Consider the following 16,134-nt stretch of genomic DNA (forward strand, 5'->3'; position numbering starts at 1 on the left):
GTACCCTATGCATTCTTCACTCCCTTGAATCAGTGAGGTAATCAGGACCATTCCCGCCCTTGCGCTGAAAGCTATTCTAAACAAGGTTGCTGTAGTAAGGTGCGCGGTCACACTTAGTGGACACTGGGTGCCTATGTTAATAGAGCTCTGCATCATCCTTAGTTAGGGTGTCCAAATCGCAGTAGTGGTTCAGGAATTGAATAGACTGATATGCTTTGAATATTTATATTTAGGAATTCAGGAAAAGTTAGCATACGCTCGCCTACCCCGCCCCCTCCCTTCCTTTCGCAATTATGAACTGGTGGAATTATAACCGTTTAGAAAAAAGAATAATAATAACGTGACACCAGTTTACTTCTGAAACTGCTTTTTAATGTTCAAGTAATGGGAATTATTGCGTATGGTGTTATTGCATGCATCCCACCATGTAGGAATTATATCAGGTGAAGTAGTTAGAGCGAGAAGAAAGATTTTGACACTGCCTCATATGAAAAATTTTTCTACAAGAATTGACTAAAAGGCAGCCGAATATCAGAAAATAAAGCGAGAAATCTGTTTTAATACTTCACCTCTTTATTTCGCCATGGTTGTATGCAAGGTACATTGAACAGGTAGTATCAGTAGAGCAGCTGATTAGATTTATTTTCAAATTATTTGGTCTCGAAAATGTCAAATATTTTTAATTTTTTCTCACAAAAATTCTGAATTGTTAAAATCCATTTGCATGTGAAACCTTTTCCCATACAAAACAAGCGATTGAATAGCAGCTTTTGGAACGTTCGCCCAACTCGGCAGCACGACCGCTGATTACTGGGCCTTGCAAAGGATGGATCAATGCTTCGAGAAGCAAACAAATTTACTAGGAAAGAAAGTTGCATCAATTTTTATTTTTTCCAATTTAAATTTTTTATTTTTTATAATTTTTTGTATTTCACATGGCACGCTTTGATTTAGAAGAAAAAATTCAGAACAGTTTTTGACACTTTCGATACCAGAAGCAACAACAAAATACACGCAAATGTTGTTTTTGCTCTACTGATACTACCTGTTTAATGTGCCTTGGTTCCATGCAAACGTTTTAAGGTGTTCCAGCAATATTTTCACTATATTAAAAAGCATGCAGCCAAATTCATACAAACGCGCTATGTCCAATTTGGCGAGCAGTTATTAAAGACGACGCTTTGCGTATATTTTGTTAGACTTTTTATAAGTAAAAACATTTGTTTAATTGTATTTTTGGAATAAACAAAGTTTTTTTCCTTCTGTCAGAAAACTGTTTTTGTTATAAATAAATAGTATAAATAAGCAAACCTTTGTTGGAAATAAAGTAAAACTCAGAATTTGGTATTATTTCCCATTTAAAAGTGAAATAAAGGAAATTTTGCGTTATTGCCGTTTGTGTTATTTCACCCCCGGGGTTTTTGTGGTCGCTGATTACGAATCTCAAGTTAGATTTAAAAAATTTAAAATGGCGGTTCCAATATGGCGGACAATATTGTGTAAAGTAATTGGATTGGCTTGAAAGTAGTTACTCTATGAATTTTGGGCTCACTGTTCACGAATTCGAAGTTAGATTTAAAAAACTCGCAGCCTACAAAAAATGAAGTTTCCGAAGCCCACCAGGAGGAAGCTACACTACGAATGTAGACTTAATTTTTTATATTTTTTTTTAGTTTTTTATCTTTTTGTTTTTATTTTTATAGTTTGTCTATCAATTACGAATGTAGACTTTTATTTTTTTATATTTCGGATTTTTTATTTTTTTTAAATATATTTTTTTTTGCGAATTACGAACTTATACTTAGTTTCTTTTTATTATTTTTTGTAGTCTTATTTACTTTTTATTTTGTTTTTTATTTATATATATTTTTTACCAATTACCAATTCAGGCATATTTTTTATTTCTTTTTGTATTTTCCATTTCTTTGTTTTTTATATTGTTTATTTTTTTACCAATTACGAATTTCGACTTTGTTTTGTATTTTTGTTGTATGTTATTTGTTTTTGGTTTTATTTATTTTAATTTTTTAAATTCATTAAATAAGGTGGTTAAATGCTTCTCGCAGAAAAAACACAATTTTTAATTTCAGTTTTTAAATAAAAAATAAAGTTAAAGTGTGGATGTATCGTCAGTTATGCTCATCATCTCGGAACTTATCTCAGCAACTGAGAAATCTAAAAATTTATAATCAATTATCTAATGATAGTGATAAACACATATAAAGGATTGAACCAGGATTGAAGAAGATGAATCAAATAAGAGGATTTCAAAATATGGAAAATTGAGCAAATTCAACAGCAACAATAAAGATGTCGAATTCTATTAAGCAAAGGCTATTTTGAATTATGTTTTGTCTATTTTCGTATTTTGCTGCATCTTGTTAACAAGAAACAATAGACAAAAGGAAAATGGTATTTATTATTTTCTGGAAAAAAAGTGAATTTTACTATACACCGGACATGTAAATTTCAAATACAACTATTTTAATCAAAATGAAAATGTGACCATAGCTGTGCGATAATAGCTGTGTTTTTTTTACACGCATATACATACATCTACGCTTAATGTGTAAAAAAACGATCATCCAAAATTTCCATTTCAAAACAATTGATTTTGATTTTATCGACAACTATTCATAAGGGTAAAAAAATAAAGACGATTCATTCGCTGGGTGATTCCCAATAAATATTAAATGTTACTCATACGCCATGTAGTCACGCCCCTCAACCCATAAGTTTCCATACATATTTATCATCGTAAATGGGATTTCGATCAGAGAATCTCGCATGACTGCTAAATGCGTGAAGGGCATTTGCAATGCGCTCCACTGCTATTCATGAGCACTTGCTTGCATGCCAGAAACAGCTGCTATCAATTTCATGCAGATTGCATATAGACTCAGAATGCCTTATTGAACCCATTCAAGCATTCATATACATACTTAGAGCTGTTTTAGGCCAGCATAAATCAGCCAATGCAAGGAGGTGTATGCTCGGGTAGTTGAAATGTACACAGTGTAAATATACGGGCCGTGTGCTTGGATAAAGGACCGTAAATAGGGAAATTTGTTGCACTAAGCCTATTGGTACATGTGATCACATTTTCCGAATAAACATTGCATATGGACTTACTTGTAGGCATTGGTGAACTAGCTTTTATTGTACCCTGCTAGTAACCACTACTATTCCGCCACACTTTCAACTAGTCGCGTTATCTTGCTTTAAGTTTAGTATTGACTGCTGTTTTGTGGACATACAGTTGTTTGTCATGCACATACATGTACATATGTAAGCACTTGTATCACTGCTGCGCAACTGAGTTCCACTCCATACATTGAGTACATTTTGATGTGGGTGTTGCTTTAATTGTTCTTGTGTTCTTGATTCGGTTGTGTCCGCCTGCAGTTACCTGCACTGTCCTTTTGTCTCTGCTATATTCATACTATAGACTCTTGTCAGTCGAGCAATCAGTTATTTGCAGATTTTCAGAATGCATCTTGCATTGTTTATTGCCATTGTTAAGTAGGTGTATATTGCAATGTTTATGCATGTGTAGTTGTGTTTATGTCCATTAAAGTGCATAAATCTACCTACATACATATGTGTGTACGCAAGGACGAATAAATAATTGATTATGTATTCAGTGAACCTCTTCAAGCGAATGTACATATTTATATACATATATATATGTATATATATGTGTGTGTGTTTGCACACAACTGCTTTTGCTGATTACTTCGGTTTGAGTATGATTTAATTTGCTTCGGCTTATAAAAACTTATACCTTAGTGAATCAGTTACAGATATACAATCATTGTAGACTTTAACGCATTTAAAGTACTTAACCTAACTTATTAGGGAAATATGTACATACACTTTATTAGTATTTTATTTCGGCATATAGGTAAATTTGTTTCTTATCTCAGCACAAATAAGGGAATTTTGAAAAAAAATAATTTGCATTTAATTCAAACGAAACTACTATCAAAAAATACTGAAATAATTTTTTGGATTTACCCGCATATTTGGTAAATTCGACGTTACATACTCAATTTTCCCCTTTCAAGTACACACTTCACTAACAGAGTCTTATTTTGCTACTTGAATGGGCAACTTCCCAGCTAGCAAAATTGCTAGAAATCTGTAAGATATCCGTCAGTTTCGTCGGTCAGAGAAGCATGTGGAGAGGTTGGCAGGAAATCTAACCGACACGCCGTGGAAAATTAAAACCGAATTACCAACGACTCTGACAGATATCTAACAGATGTCTGACCAAGTAATCATGGAAAATGAGAATTATCAGACGCGTATGCCCGAACATAATTCGATTAGACATATCAGATAAGGAAATATATAAAATTCTCAATACATTTCGCCGTTAGCGTTAGCGTAAGACAGAAAAACGTGCCCAAAATCCCTGAAAATAAGATTTAACTATTATAGGCATGACCAAAAAGTTTAATAAAACCGTAACCAAAAGTTTTTTTTTTTAAATAATTTATTAGTCCACCTCTATAATAAAAATGGCAGGTGAACAACTTGGCACGATCAGACATGACCTAAATAATAATGCCTTTGAGTATCTAGGACAACTTTCCTGGTTACCCTGTATATATAATATCCGAAGGTCATCAGATCGGCACCGTTCGTTCGATTTCCCAAGGCGAGGTGTCAAACTAAAAAAAGAGTTTCCACCTTAAAAAAATTAAGTTTAAAATATTTAAAAACTTAAATTAAATATGACAGTATGGGTATCAAATTATATGTATTTAAAAGGGCTTTATATCTTGGTCGCTTGTATGAGGGTTGCCATCTGTTTAAAAAAGCAAACTGAACTTGAATCAAAACAATGAGGCAATTGAAATATATATCACGGTATGGGTGTCAATTGAAAGAGGCTTTAGAAAGGTTTAGTTTGAAAATAATTTGAAAAGTGTGTGTGAAATGTCGGTTTTTTTTTAAGCTATACACAAGTTATACGTACTTATTTTTCTATATTAAAAAAATAATTTTACAATCCTGTAGACCGTTTTACTCTTTGAGCGACAACAATTTCAAGAGTGTTTAGGCCCCTTAAGGGCAAAAAAAAAATTATTTTCGGTTTTCTTGCTCAACAATAAAAATTCATTGAATATGAATTACAACTTAAAAAAATATAAAAACTAAAAATATTTAAAATAAAAAAATAAATAAAATATTTATGAAAATAAAAAAAAAATAAGTAAATAAAAATAAATAAAAAATAATGCAATAAAAAAAATAAAATAAAATAAAAAAAAAAATAAAATAAAATATAATAAAATAAAATAAAATAAAATAAAATAAAATAAAATAAAATAAAATAAAATAAAATAAAATAAAATAAAATAAAATAAAATAAAATAAAATAAAAAAATTAAGTTTAGGTGGTACAAAATATATATATATTTTAAATTTTAGCTACGTACAGAATAGAGTAAAATATTTGCGGTTTAAAAAATGTACCAACTTCGAGCATCCTCTCAAACATATGTGTTTCAAATTCTAAACCACTGCTGCCGAAAGCGTTAGCTTCTTCTTATTGATTGGCGTTCTAACTGCCTAAGCGATTCAGGCGCCTAAGCGTTGTTAATCTTATAAAATCAAGTCATATTGATAATCAAGCCAATATTATCTATGTATCTACATATTAGCAACGATTATAAATAAACACTTAGCTAACGCAACTACTTAAACAGAATTTATGCTCTATAGCATATTATAAATGCGCAATTTAAATTGTCAAACATACAAGTAGGTGGTAAGTATATACATATGTCTGGAGGTGTACATATGAAATATTGCCTTATACACTACTGGCATACCAAAATGTCAGCTTTATCTGCTTTTATAATTCATTAAGCTCTAAAGGTGCGTGCTCGAAAGTTTTCATAATTAATTTCCCACCAACGAACATATTTCATACATACATACAAACATATATACATATGTAAATGCAAGCAGATATATTCACAATCTGCGAATAAATGTCTGCTGATGAGCGCATACTCGAAATACTTGTTTGTAGTGTAAAGTACATATGTTTAACATATGTACGCTACAAGTGTAGCTGTACATATGCACACATACATATATGAACAATTTATTATACGGCTCGAGCTAACCTAGCAAAAAATCGGTAATCGCTTTTAGTGGTAACCTGTTCTAGAACGCATTGTCTGGTAACGTGTTCCAATTTGTTCGCTTCTTTTGGACATTACATAGAATATTTTATTCATTTCGCTTCTTTGACTTATTACCGGGAATGCAAAGTAGATTCTTTCATCGTAGTCAGCTGAAAAAAAGAATTATTACCCAATAATTTTTTTTCTGCTATTACTTTCTGGCGCATAAAAATTATGTTTTGCTTTGCTTAATTTACATTTACATTCTCCTTTCATTCGAAGGCAATGCTGCCGGTAAGGTCTTACGGACAATGGGCCTCATGCATAAAAACTGAGCTTAAGCTCCGGCTCGATGTTCAGTACAAATTCTTGAGCTTGAGCTCAAAGCGAAAGGGTAAGCGATTCCCATCGCCTAGTTTTAATTTCTATGGTAATCATGTTTTTTTGCTGGGAAAATGTATGTAAATAGAGATAGAGGAAGAGAAAGTGATATTCATGTGAATGATTATTCATACGAGTGTATATATGTACGTACATTAGTCCGTACCAGAAAAAAAGTACGCCGTCTACCGAGTCTAAGCTACTTTGGCAAGGTAATTTCAAATTTTATTTTCACCGAACGTACGGTCACTCCTTAACATTTTCCGTCATATATTCGTCATTTACAGTCGCATATTAAAGTATGATATATCGATGTTTTGTTTCTAGGAGACAAATTGTTTGTTCTAATGACCTCAAATATGCCGATCTAGTATCTACTAACACTAAGGTCTCAGTTTTTATTACCTTAACGTACAATCTAAGTACCTAAGCTAAGGAACTATTAAAAAAATTGTTGCCGATTTTAGATGTCACCAAAAAAGGTAAAAAGCCGACCCCTGAGTTCAGGCGAATTTCTCTTTTCCAAATTGCTTTCCACAAATATTTTTTAGATTCAGTGGCATGCGGCGATCTTTTTTTTGTTTGCTTTTAAGGCGGTGTGGCATAGTGTATATATGTATTTACAAATACACATGTTTATGTAAATAGTTATATGCAGCTCATTATTGCTTCAAAATCACATAATTGCTTCAAAAGGCTCATTAAATAAGTTATTTGTACACTAGCTTGATATATACTATACATACATAAATGAAAATATATTTACATAATAAAATACACAAACACACACACTTTTGCAAGTATTTGCTTATTTATTTTCGCTTAATATGTGTGTTTAATGACACTCATATTAAGTTTTCTCTATATAATAGGGTTTGTGTGTGACTATGTTGGTTCATAGCATTCATTTGAAATTTCTCAGTATGTCGGCACTTACGAAAGGCAAACTTTAGCTCATCTCTTCAGCTTCCCTCGCATTCCACAAGCGCATTCAGCGAAAGACTCTTGTAGCTGCTTATATACATACAAATGGATATTTGCTAAGCTTAACGCCTTTGTATAAATACTCAGTTGTATATAAGTGTGTTGTGCACTATGAATGACATATTCATAAATAGTATTTATCTAGTCGTAATAATGCCACATACTCATATACTCATACATGCTTGCACACATACATACGTTCATGCATGTTCGAAACTTTTACATTTCAAGTTTGTACGTTCGTTTTCTTATGAAACTATTAGAGTTTTCGAAAGATTTGCGGGTGAAAGTAATTAATTTTCCCGTTAAACTATGCCACCAAAGCGATGTGAAATTTTCTGAAAGTAAGTAAGTAAAACAAAGTGATTCGTAAGAAAAGGGTGTAAGACTAAATAGTTTTGAAGATTCGTCGCAAATATGTATGTATGTTGAAGTATTTATAACTTTTTGCTGTGTCTTAGTAAGTATGTATATATAAATATATATGTAAAATCAAGTCATTTGAGAATTGGGACGAGTGAGAAGGTGAATTAGTGGAGTTGGTGTGATTTTGTTAGATTCCAGCAAACTTAAAAAAACTTAAAAAATTTAGGCATGATGGAACATACTTGCTGTAAAGAAAATTTACTTTCAAATTGACTTTTATAAACAGGTGACACACTCTTCGAAACTGTCATAATAAAGCCTTCGTCTGTCATCCGTAATACATATAATATTTCATTAAATTGAGTTTACCGTTTAAACAGATGTCAGACCTCATCAAACAATTTCGAAAATCTCCAGATTCACCAATCGATTTTAAAATTTATCGTTTTTGTTCGGAAAATTTGTAATTTTAAATTTTAATAGACTGATAAATTTAAAAATGGTTTATGCAACCGGGCATTAGACTTATTAAAATATTTTTGACATCATTTAATGAAAACTTTTGAAAAATTGCCTTTCGATTTTTAAACAGGTGCCAACCCACTTCATAACGTAAAGTTTTGTTAAATATTATTCGTTAGCCACCGATAATATAATGTCAGATTTTAATAAAATTTAATTAAAATTTTCAAATAGGTGGCAATTATCTTAAAAATATATTCGCTAAATCTCGTTCAACGTGCATGCATAGTCTGCAATTTAGTTAAACTTATAATTTTATTTATATAATTTATCTTTTAAAGCAGGTGGCAACACTCTTAAAAATATATGCTTTATATTAATCCAGGTCGTAAGCTTTCTTTGTGTCAAATTTACTTACATACTTACTCACAAACTTCTACATTTTATAATTTAGTAGGTATTCATTTAGTTTGTCAACTAAATAGATTTTAAATTTCTAGACAGGTGGCAATGCTCGTCATATATATTTAAAAAATATCTACAGCTTTTTTAAAACGTCTCTCGTTCGATACCCATTTTGAAATATTTTGACCGGCTTGTTATTTAAATTTGTTTAAACTTTTGGAACAGGTGGAAGCCCACATATTTTATTTTATTTCTTTTTAAATTGGTTTTAACTTTTTGAGCAGGGGAAAACACCTTCAAAAATCTTGTCGAAATAAAGCTTTCTTAAAACGATCTTTTTGTCCAACGATAGAGGTCATCCACACCAAAATATTTCTTTAAACATGGCAACTAAATTTATTTTGAATCTCTAGATATGTAGCAGCACTTTTAACATTTTTTTTTTTTAATTAGAATTTTCCTAACTTTCGTTTAAATTGATTTGAATTATTTGGACAGGTGGCAACCCTCTTAAATAATATGTGTTAAGTGAATTATGTTTGAATCCCTCTCTTTTGACAACCACATTATTGTAATATTTTATTTAACGTATTAATTAGTTGATTTTATTTTTTGAAAAGGGTGGCAACTCTCTTAAAAATATATTCTATACGTTAATTCAAGTTATAGCCTATTTAGGAGTTTAATTTCCCAACAGCTGGAACTGGGTTGTTAGATAAAAAACAACTCACATATCGTCACCTGAGTGGAATATCGACCTATCTCGGCAGCCAGTTTGAAAACGCACTATCTCAGAAAACTTTTCAAGAACGCCCTACTTCATAATTTGATTGAAGAACGGCCTATTTTAGAAATTTTTCGAAAAACGCCCTATCTCATTTGAAAATACATTGAAAATGTGCTCAGATAGGGCATTTTTGAATCGGTAGCCGAGATAAGGCGTTCTTCAATCAAATTCTGAAATAGAGCGTCCTTCAATCAAATTATGAAGTAGAGCATTCTTGAAAAGTTTTCTGAGTTAGGGCGTTTTCGAACTAGCTGCCGAGATAGACCGATCTTCTACTCAGGAATGTAATTGTTCTTCAAGGTGCTGCGCTCTGTTCATTTTTTAATGAGTTTTAATAAATAAATATTTTTTTTCCTCAATGTATTCATATCTGATTTATTGTTGAAGTTTTTGTTCGACTTTAATTCTCACTCATGCAAATTGAGCAACCAACTTAGGAGTCAACTTCATCTTAACTGTGACTACGGTATAATTGTATATGTATGAATGTTAGTTCCTACTCACGCAGCTCGCCTACTTTAATGACTGCAGATAAATATGTTGCCAATAATGTTAGAAAAATGATTGAAGTAAATTATAGCAGTACATGGCAATTTCCGACTACGTGACCAATGTGTGTGACACTCAGTTGACTTGATTGCTCTTAGTGAAAATCAAAATGTTTTGAAAGATTTTTACTAGTAAGGGTCGTGCAGATAACCAATTGACACATTAGGGAGATTCACACAAATAATAAGACGAAAAAGAGATATATTCAGATAGTAGTTTAAGTGGTATTGCTTGAACAAATAAACTTAGAGCGAAGAAGAGAGAATACTAATTATTTGAGGTTAGAAAAAAATTCGGTCATGGTGCAGCAAAACGGCCTTTACTTTCGGTTCAAATAAAGGAGAATACATTTATGTATCCTGACACTTTTTTTTGCAGGGCTGCGGAGTTCTTAATTTTCAGAAAACTCTAGTTATAGAGAAGAATTTCTTTTATCAAAACCTTAGTTCCAAATAACATTAAAAAAGAAAAGAAAAGAAAACAAAAATTTTACATTTACTCCTCAGCAAAAAGTCCTTGGGCGCTTATTATTTGCATTGTGCTTGTAGGGCTGGAGAAGTAATTGTATTTGTCTCTTTAGAATCACAGTTGATTAATTAAGGATTTTGAAGGCATAATAATACGTATCTCGATTGAAAGGATTATTTAACCAACTCTTGCTTTCTGTATTTTATTTGGGCTCATGGTTATCACAAGCAATTCAAAGAACGAGTTTAGCAATGCTATAAGGAAGCCATGAATTCCTGGGGATTCAAAGCCAGTACAGCTAATTTGATTGAATTTAAGAAATCAAAGCTAAATTGTCAAAGGATTGGATACATTACTTCGAACAGTCCTAGTTTATAGAAAATTATACCCAATAACGGATGGGATATGCTTGGAGTCAGTGGTATGCTTGGACCATCTCAAGATGCCTCAGACCAGAGTGAGCGATTGGGGTTATGAAAATAGAAGGCGTTTGAACAGCTTTTGAGAATTAAGCGATAAAATCTAATGAAAAACATATGACAAACTAACGTAGAGATTAACTCTAGTTCTTACCCACGCAATCGAAAATCTGCTCGCACTAGCGGAAGTGTCATAGATTCTCGAGGAGCGCATCCTGATTATGCCACCTCAATCTTTAATGTCGGAGCCAAACCATGGGCTTCCCATTATCATTACACAAATATTTATCGTAAATAAATTTCTGTTCATATCACTGTCAATAGTTTAGCCAACATCGTTATCGATATAATCAAAAGACGTTTGATATTAAAGATTTAGACTATACACAATATTCTGAAAAATTATTTCGTTAAGAAAGTTTTGGGATCGCCTTAACGTCCATTTATACGTAAAAAATGTATCTTTGCATTCACCTATACATATGGATAAACATATATTATTTGCTGGAAGAATGCCATAACTCAAAAAATTAAAAAACGGCATTCAATGTTTTAGTTCCCTTTGAGCAAAAATAAATTATAACTAAGAAGGTGTAGCGAAAATAATTGTAAAATTTAACCAACATGGAAAAGCCGGCATCAACCCTTAGCTCGGTTCCTTAGGCTCTCTACGTTGGTAAAAAAATGTGAATTTTCTAGTGGGATTGCTAAGAAAATTGAAAGAGGCTAAAATTATGAGACAGAGGAAATTTCTGCTTATAAAATATCGCTATGGGTTTTTTTTATATTAACATTGAAGAATAACTTAAGGCTATTTCTGCTTACTTCACTGCAAAAGAAAATTATGGAATTTCAAAGTTCTTCCTGGAAACGAACGTAATGCAAGTGAACACAAATAAGTTGCTCATACGTCACGTCACCGCCTCTGCATCTAAGTACATATGCAGCAAAGCATGGCAAGTACAACTCAATCGTTTTGCAGCTGTCGAATTGATGGTTATGGGTTGGCTAGAGACCGAAAAACACTAAATCAAAGTTCGCCGCACTGACACCGGACGTGGTTGGCCTTAACAGTTGAGTGAGTTGCACCTCGCGTAGAGCAGTTGCTTGCACGTACACACATACATATGTATGTGTGCATGTGTGCCAAAGGGCCGAAGATGAGGCGGAAAAAATGAGCAGCGCAAAATAGCGCTTCACAGTGTATGCGAAAGAAAATCACTTCACGCTGTCGGCTTTTTGTATTTGTAGCTCCTTGCTTACATATATGTATGTATGTGCTCATACAATAACTGAAATGAGTTTTGTGGGCGCGTTAGGTTAAATGGCGTGCAACGAAATCGCTACTAAAAATGAAGTAATCGAGTAATTGTTGTTCGAGTAAATGTGTCACTTGACGCCGCGTTTCATGCAAACGCCTGATTCTCTATGTGTGTGCAATAAAAATTATGCACACTTGAGTGAGTATACAAAATGCTGCTCAAGCCATGGCACAGCAGTTGGCCAAGTGCTTACAATCGATTTGGCATTTCAGTCAATGTTGCGTGACCTTTTTGTTTTTTTTTGCTCATAGTCTTCAACCAACACACTTGTATACATACATACATACATACATATTCGTAGCATTATAAGTGCTCATGATCCATAAAAGTCATCTTTTTGATTTCACTGTCACTGATTGCTTGTGTCTGCGGCAAATATAACTCTTGTTATAATTAATTGCCGAAGCAGCAGGAGTAGTAGCAGCAGGAGCAGTGATGGGGATATTTATGCGCGTATCCTTTCATGTGACTACTACAATCACTTCGTGTGATTTTTTTTGTTCGCATATACATACATACTTCCCGTAGAATCTGCACGGAAGCACGTGCATCCGATTTCACCTCCTTTCTCGTGTCTTTCGCTCACTGCCAAACTGTCCATAGAATGTCAAGTCATCTGTGGTCGCTACGAAAAATACCTTATATCGGCACACAAACAAAAATTGATCCACTTACCAACATTTATATGTATGTATGCTTGTGTATATGACTGCTGCTATGCTCACGTGATTGTGTTTGATTGTCCGTATGTAACAAATGAATCTTTTCTCTTTTGGCATTTCAAGTCGAAATTACTGTGGCGTGCTCTGAATGACAACTTTACTATGTAATTTTATTGTTTTACTTCTGCCTTTTCATTGTTCTTCTATGGCATTTTGGGTGTGTCTAAAATTGATTTTCTGGGTCGTGATTGCTGTCGTTCACTTATAAATACACATACGCATTGCTTACTTACATATGTACATACATACGTGCGCACATACATATGTGTGTACATGTGTATATAAAGTAACTTCGCAGTTTTATGACACGTTTCATTAATTAGAAACAGATTTGTGTAATTTCGCTACCTTCGATTGTGTTGGAAAATTCGATGAAGGCTTGATGGGAGGCAATGAAGCAAAAGTTGAAGTTTAGTGGAACTATTTTCAGCAAAACCCACTTATTTGGTTAATCATAGACTCTTTGAGCTGAGTGAAAGAATTTTAATGCAAACGAATTTTGGAAAGAAAGTCAACAATCAGAAATGAATTTTGTGCCCTTATTTAGTGAATAATAATTATTTTGTATAGTTTTTCAAACCAAATGAATTGCTTTAAAGTAAATAATTTCCCAACTTCAATTGGCTTCAACACTGAGCCAATTTCTTTAGCTTTAAAATAACTGTAAGTGAAAGTTGGTAGAACTTCAGGTAGTTAAAAGTATTTAAAACAGAACGTGCTTGACGAAAATCACGGGAAAGTCTAAAATTTGCATTAGAATAGACATACGAAGGTAAATTATGCGGACCTGATTTAAAACAGAATGCTTACTAAGTATGTATCGGTAAAAATCAGTGCGTAATACCTTGGAAATTACAGTTAAAATTGTGAACTTAAGGTGGTCGTTATCTAATTTATAAAAGACTGACACCAGGTAGTTTTTACAGCGTCAGCGGAAAATGTTATAAGACATACTAATGTATATATGTATAATTTAATGATATTAAGACGATGGTTCTGGGCGCATTTGGGTCGTCCAAAATTGCTTTGGGTGACGATCACGGTAAACGATTAAAGGGGGATTTCCGGATATTCATATGAAACTCCGGTATTCTTAATGCTGAAGGTGCCTCTGCCCGGCTAGTTGATGCCCTCGGAAAGACAAAGGCTGATATCGCCACCTACCAAGAAATGTCATGGACGTGGCAAGACAAAAAACATATCGCCGATGTTTTTGTAAAACCTCTTATCTCACGGCAGCCAAATTTTACAGGAGAGCGGAAAAACGGTTTTCTTTGAAGGCATTGCCTTGATAGGCGATATTTTCTCTAGCTATTATTTTAGAAATCTGTTGTTTTAATAACGATTTTACGATTTTTATGCATGAATATCGATGCCTGGAATTCAGGGTTACCAAATCTTATTTTTGCCACAACGGCAATTTAGGCGGTTTTGCGACTAGTCGATGGACGGTTTTGCAAAATCATCGACGATATGGGCCTTGTAATATCTACTACAGCTGCCATGCATAGGAGAGCAAATTCGTTGTCGGATTTAGGGCAGGAGAGAGACTCCGTCGCTAAGTACTGTCGTTCACTCCGTTGATTGAGTTTCTCGTCAACCTTCCGCATCAAAGCGAAATTCGTCAACATCTCATTTATTTGCGCCCATGTAGCGAAAGAAGAGAAGGGCTAGCGTACCGAAGACATATTCACTGAAAACGCATTTACGAGCCCCGATATAAAAATCGTGATAGGCGGTTTCAGTGTCAGGTTGGGATATCTTTGGTTCCACTAATGGGAAATTTTGCCACCACGACGAAACAATCCGATTACAAGAAAAATGAATCGGGTATTAATTATGAGCTAACGACTTGCCACTGATGGTCCGATTGAAAAAGAACGCATTCCTATGTGTTCCTTCCGGCGATGAGAAGGTTAGTAGCTAGGTTCAAAAAGAGTTGGCACCTGTTAGAATTTAAATTAAATTAATGCGATTGATCATATATCGAAATGCGGTATAAAGGTGCAAAGGTTTTAACAAAGCTATTTAAAAAAGAAAATAGTATTTTTGGGAGATTGCCACATGTTTGAAAAATTAAATTTTATTTAATTGATTAGATAAAAGGAATAATACAATATGGATGTCAAACGAAAGACATTTAAGAAAGTTTGCTCCAAAATTTTCTAAAGAAGTTTGCCACCTGTTTGAATAATAAACTTCGTATAAATCTTATATGTAGATAAAATAAAGTTCCTTAATAACTAACTAACCATTGTCAATGGAAACTTTTCATTCATACATAATTAATTTGCAACAGTCGCAAGCAAGTCACAAATGTAAATATTTTTAACCCTTTGAAGACAGCATTAAAATGGGTGCGAATAAAATTTTTTTTGACGGCATCTTATGTTGGGTAATCCTTAAATATGAACTGGTAAAAAAATTAAAATTTCATGATATTTGGCTTAACCGTTAAAAGATGTTGCTTATAAATTATTACAAAGTGTACTAACAAAAACCAAAAACATTTTTTGAGCTTTATTTATTGAATAAAAAAATATAATTTATTATGTGTATTTTTGAGATGTTGCCGAACAACCTTTGGCAACATATATGTTGCGCACAAGTAGTCACAACGGAAAGATGCTTAAAATCATAATTTTTCATAATTCTGGCATGTGGTTCAACTTTTAGTCTTCAAAACATTTCAAGGGAGCATTTAAAATAAATCAGAGACTGAACATAACAGTTATTGATGAAAATTGTCTTTGAAAAATGCTTTTTTTGCGCTTTTTGAACCGAGAATTTGAAAATAAATATTTACTTGTAATTTTTAAGCAAAGTTAAAAAAGTGAGAATTATTTTTGATTTTTATGTTATAAATCTATACATATAATAAAATTGTAACAGGTCGATGTCTGTGCATTATAGATATTAAAGAAAAATTAATGTGGGGGGTCTTTTTTAGAGCACCAGAAGCCAAATCAACCATTTTTAGAATTTTTGTCTGTCTGTCTGTCTGTCTGTCTGTCTGTCTGTCTGTATGTTTGTTCGCGCTTCACTCGAAAACCAATGCATGGATTTGAATGCAGTTTCCACCGATGTATTGCTAGAGGTCTAACTTAAAATTTAGGAAGAAAAAAA

At 33.0% G+C, this 16,134-nt stretch overlaps 1 long non-coding RNA gene across 1 annotated transcript in view; it reads left to right on the plus strand.

The window, feature by feature from the left end:
* Nucleotides 1-482: 482 nt before the first annotated feature.
* LOC108363425 (uncharacterized) overlaps nucleotides 483-16,134 on the plus strand; it is an 18,634-nt gene continuing 2,982 nt past the window's right edge. Inside the window, exons 1-2 of the long non-coding RNA XR_001847620.1 lie at nucleotides 483-586; nucleotides 1,162-1,163. This is a non-coding gene — a long non-coding RNA (uncharacterized LOC108363425). The remainder of the gene's footprint in view (nucleotides 587-1,161; nucleotides 1,164-16,134) is intronic.

Source organism: Rhagoletis zephyria, unplaced genomic scaffold (genome assembly GCF_001687245.7).
Source record: "Rhagoletis zephyria isolate East Lansing unplaced genomic scaffold, Rhagoletis_zephyria_1.1 Rzeph_scaffold_01272, whole genome shotgun sequence".
Taxonomy (NCBI): domain Eukaryota; kingdom Metazoa; phylum Arthropoda; class Insecta; order Diptera; family Tephritidae; genus Rhagoletis; species Rhagoletis zephyria.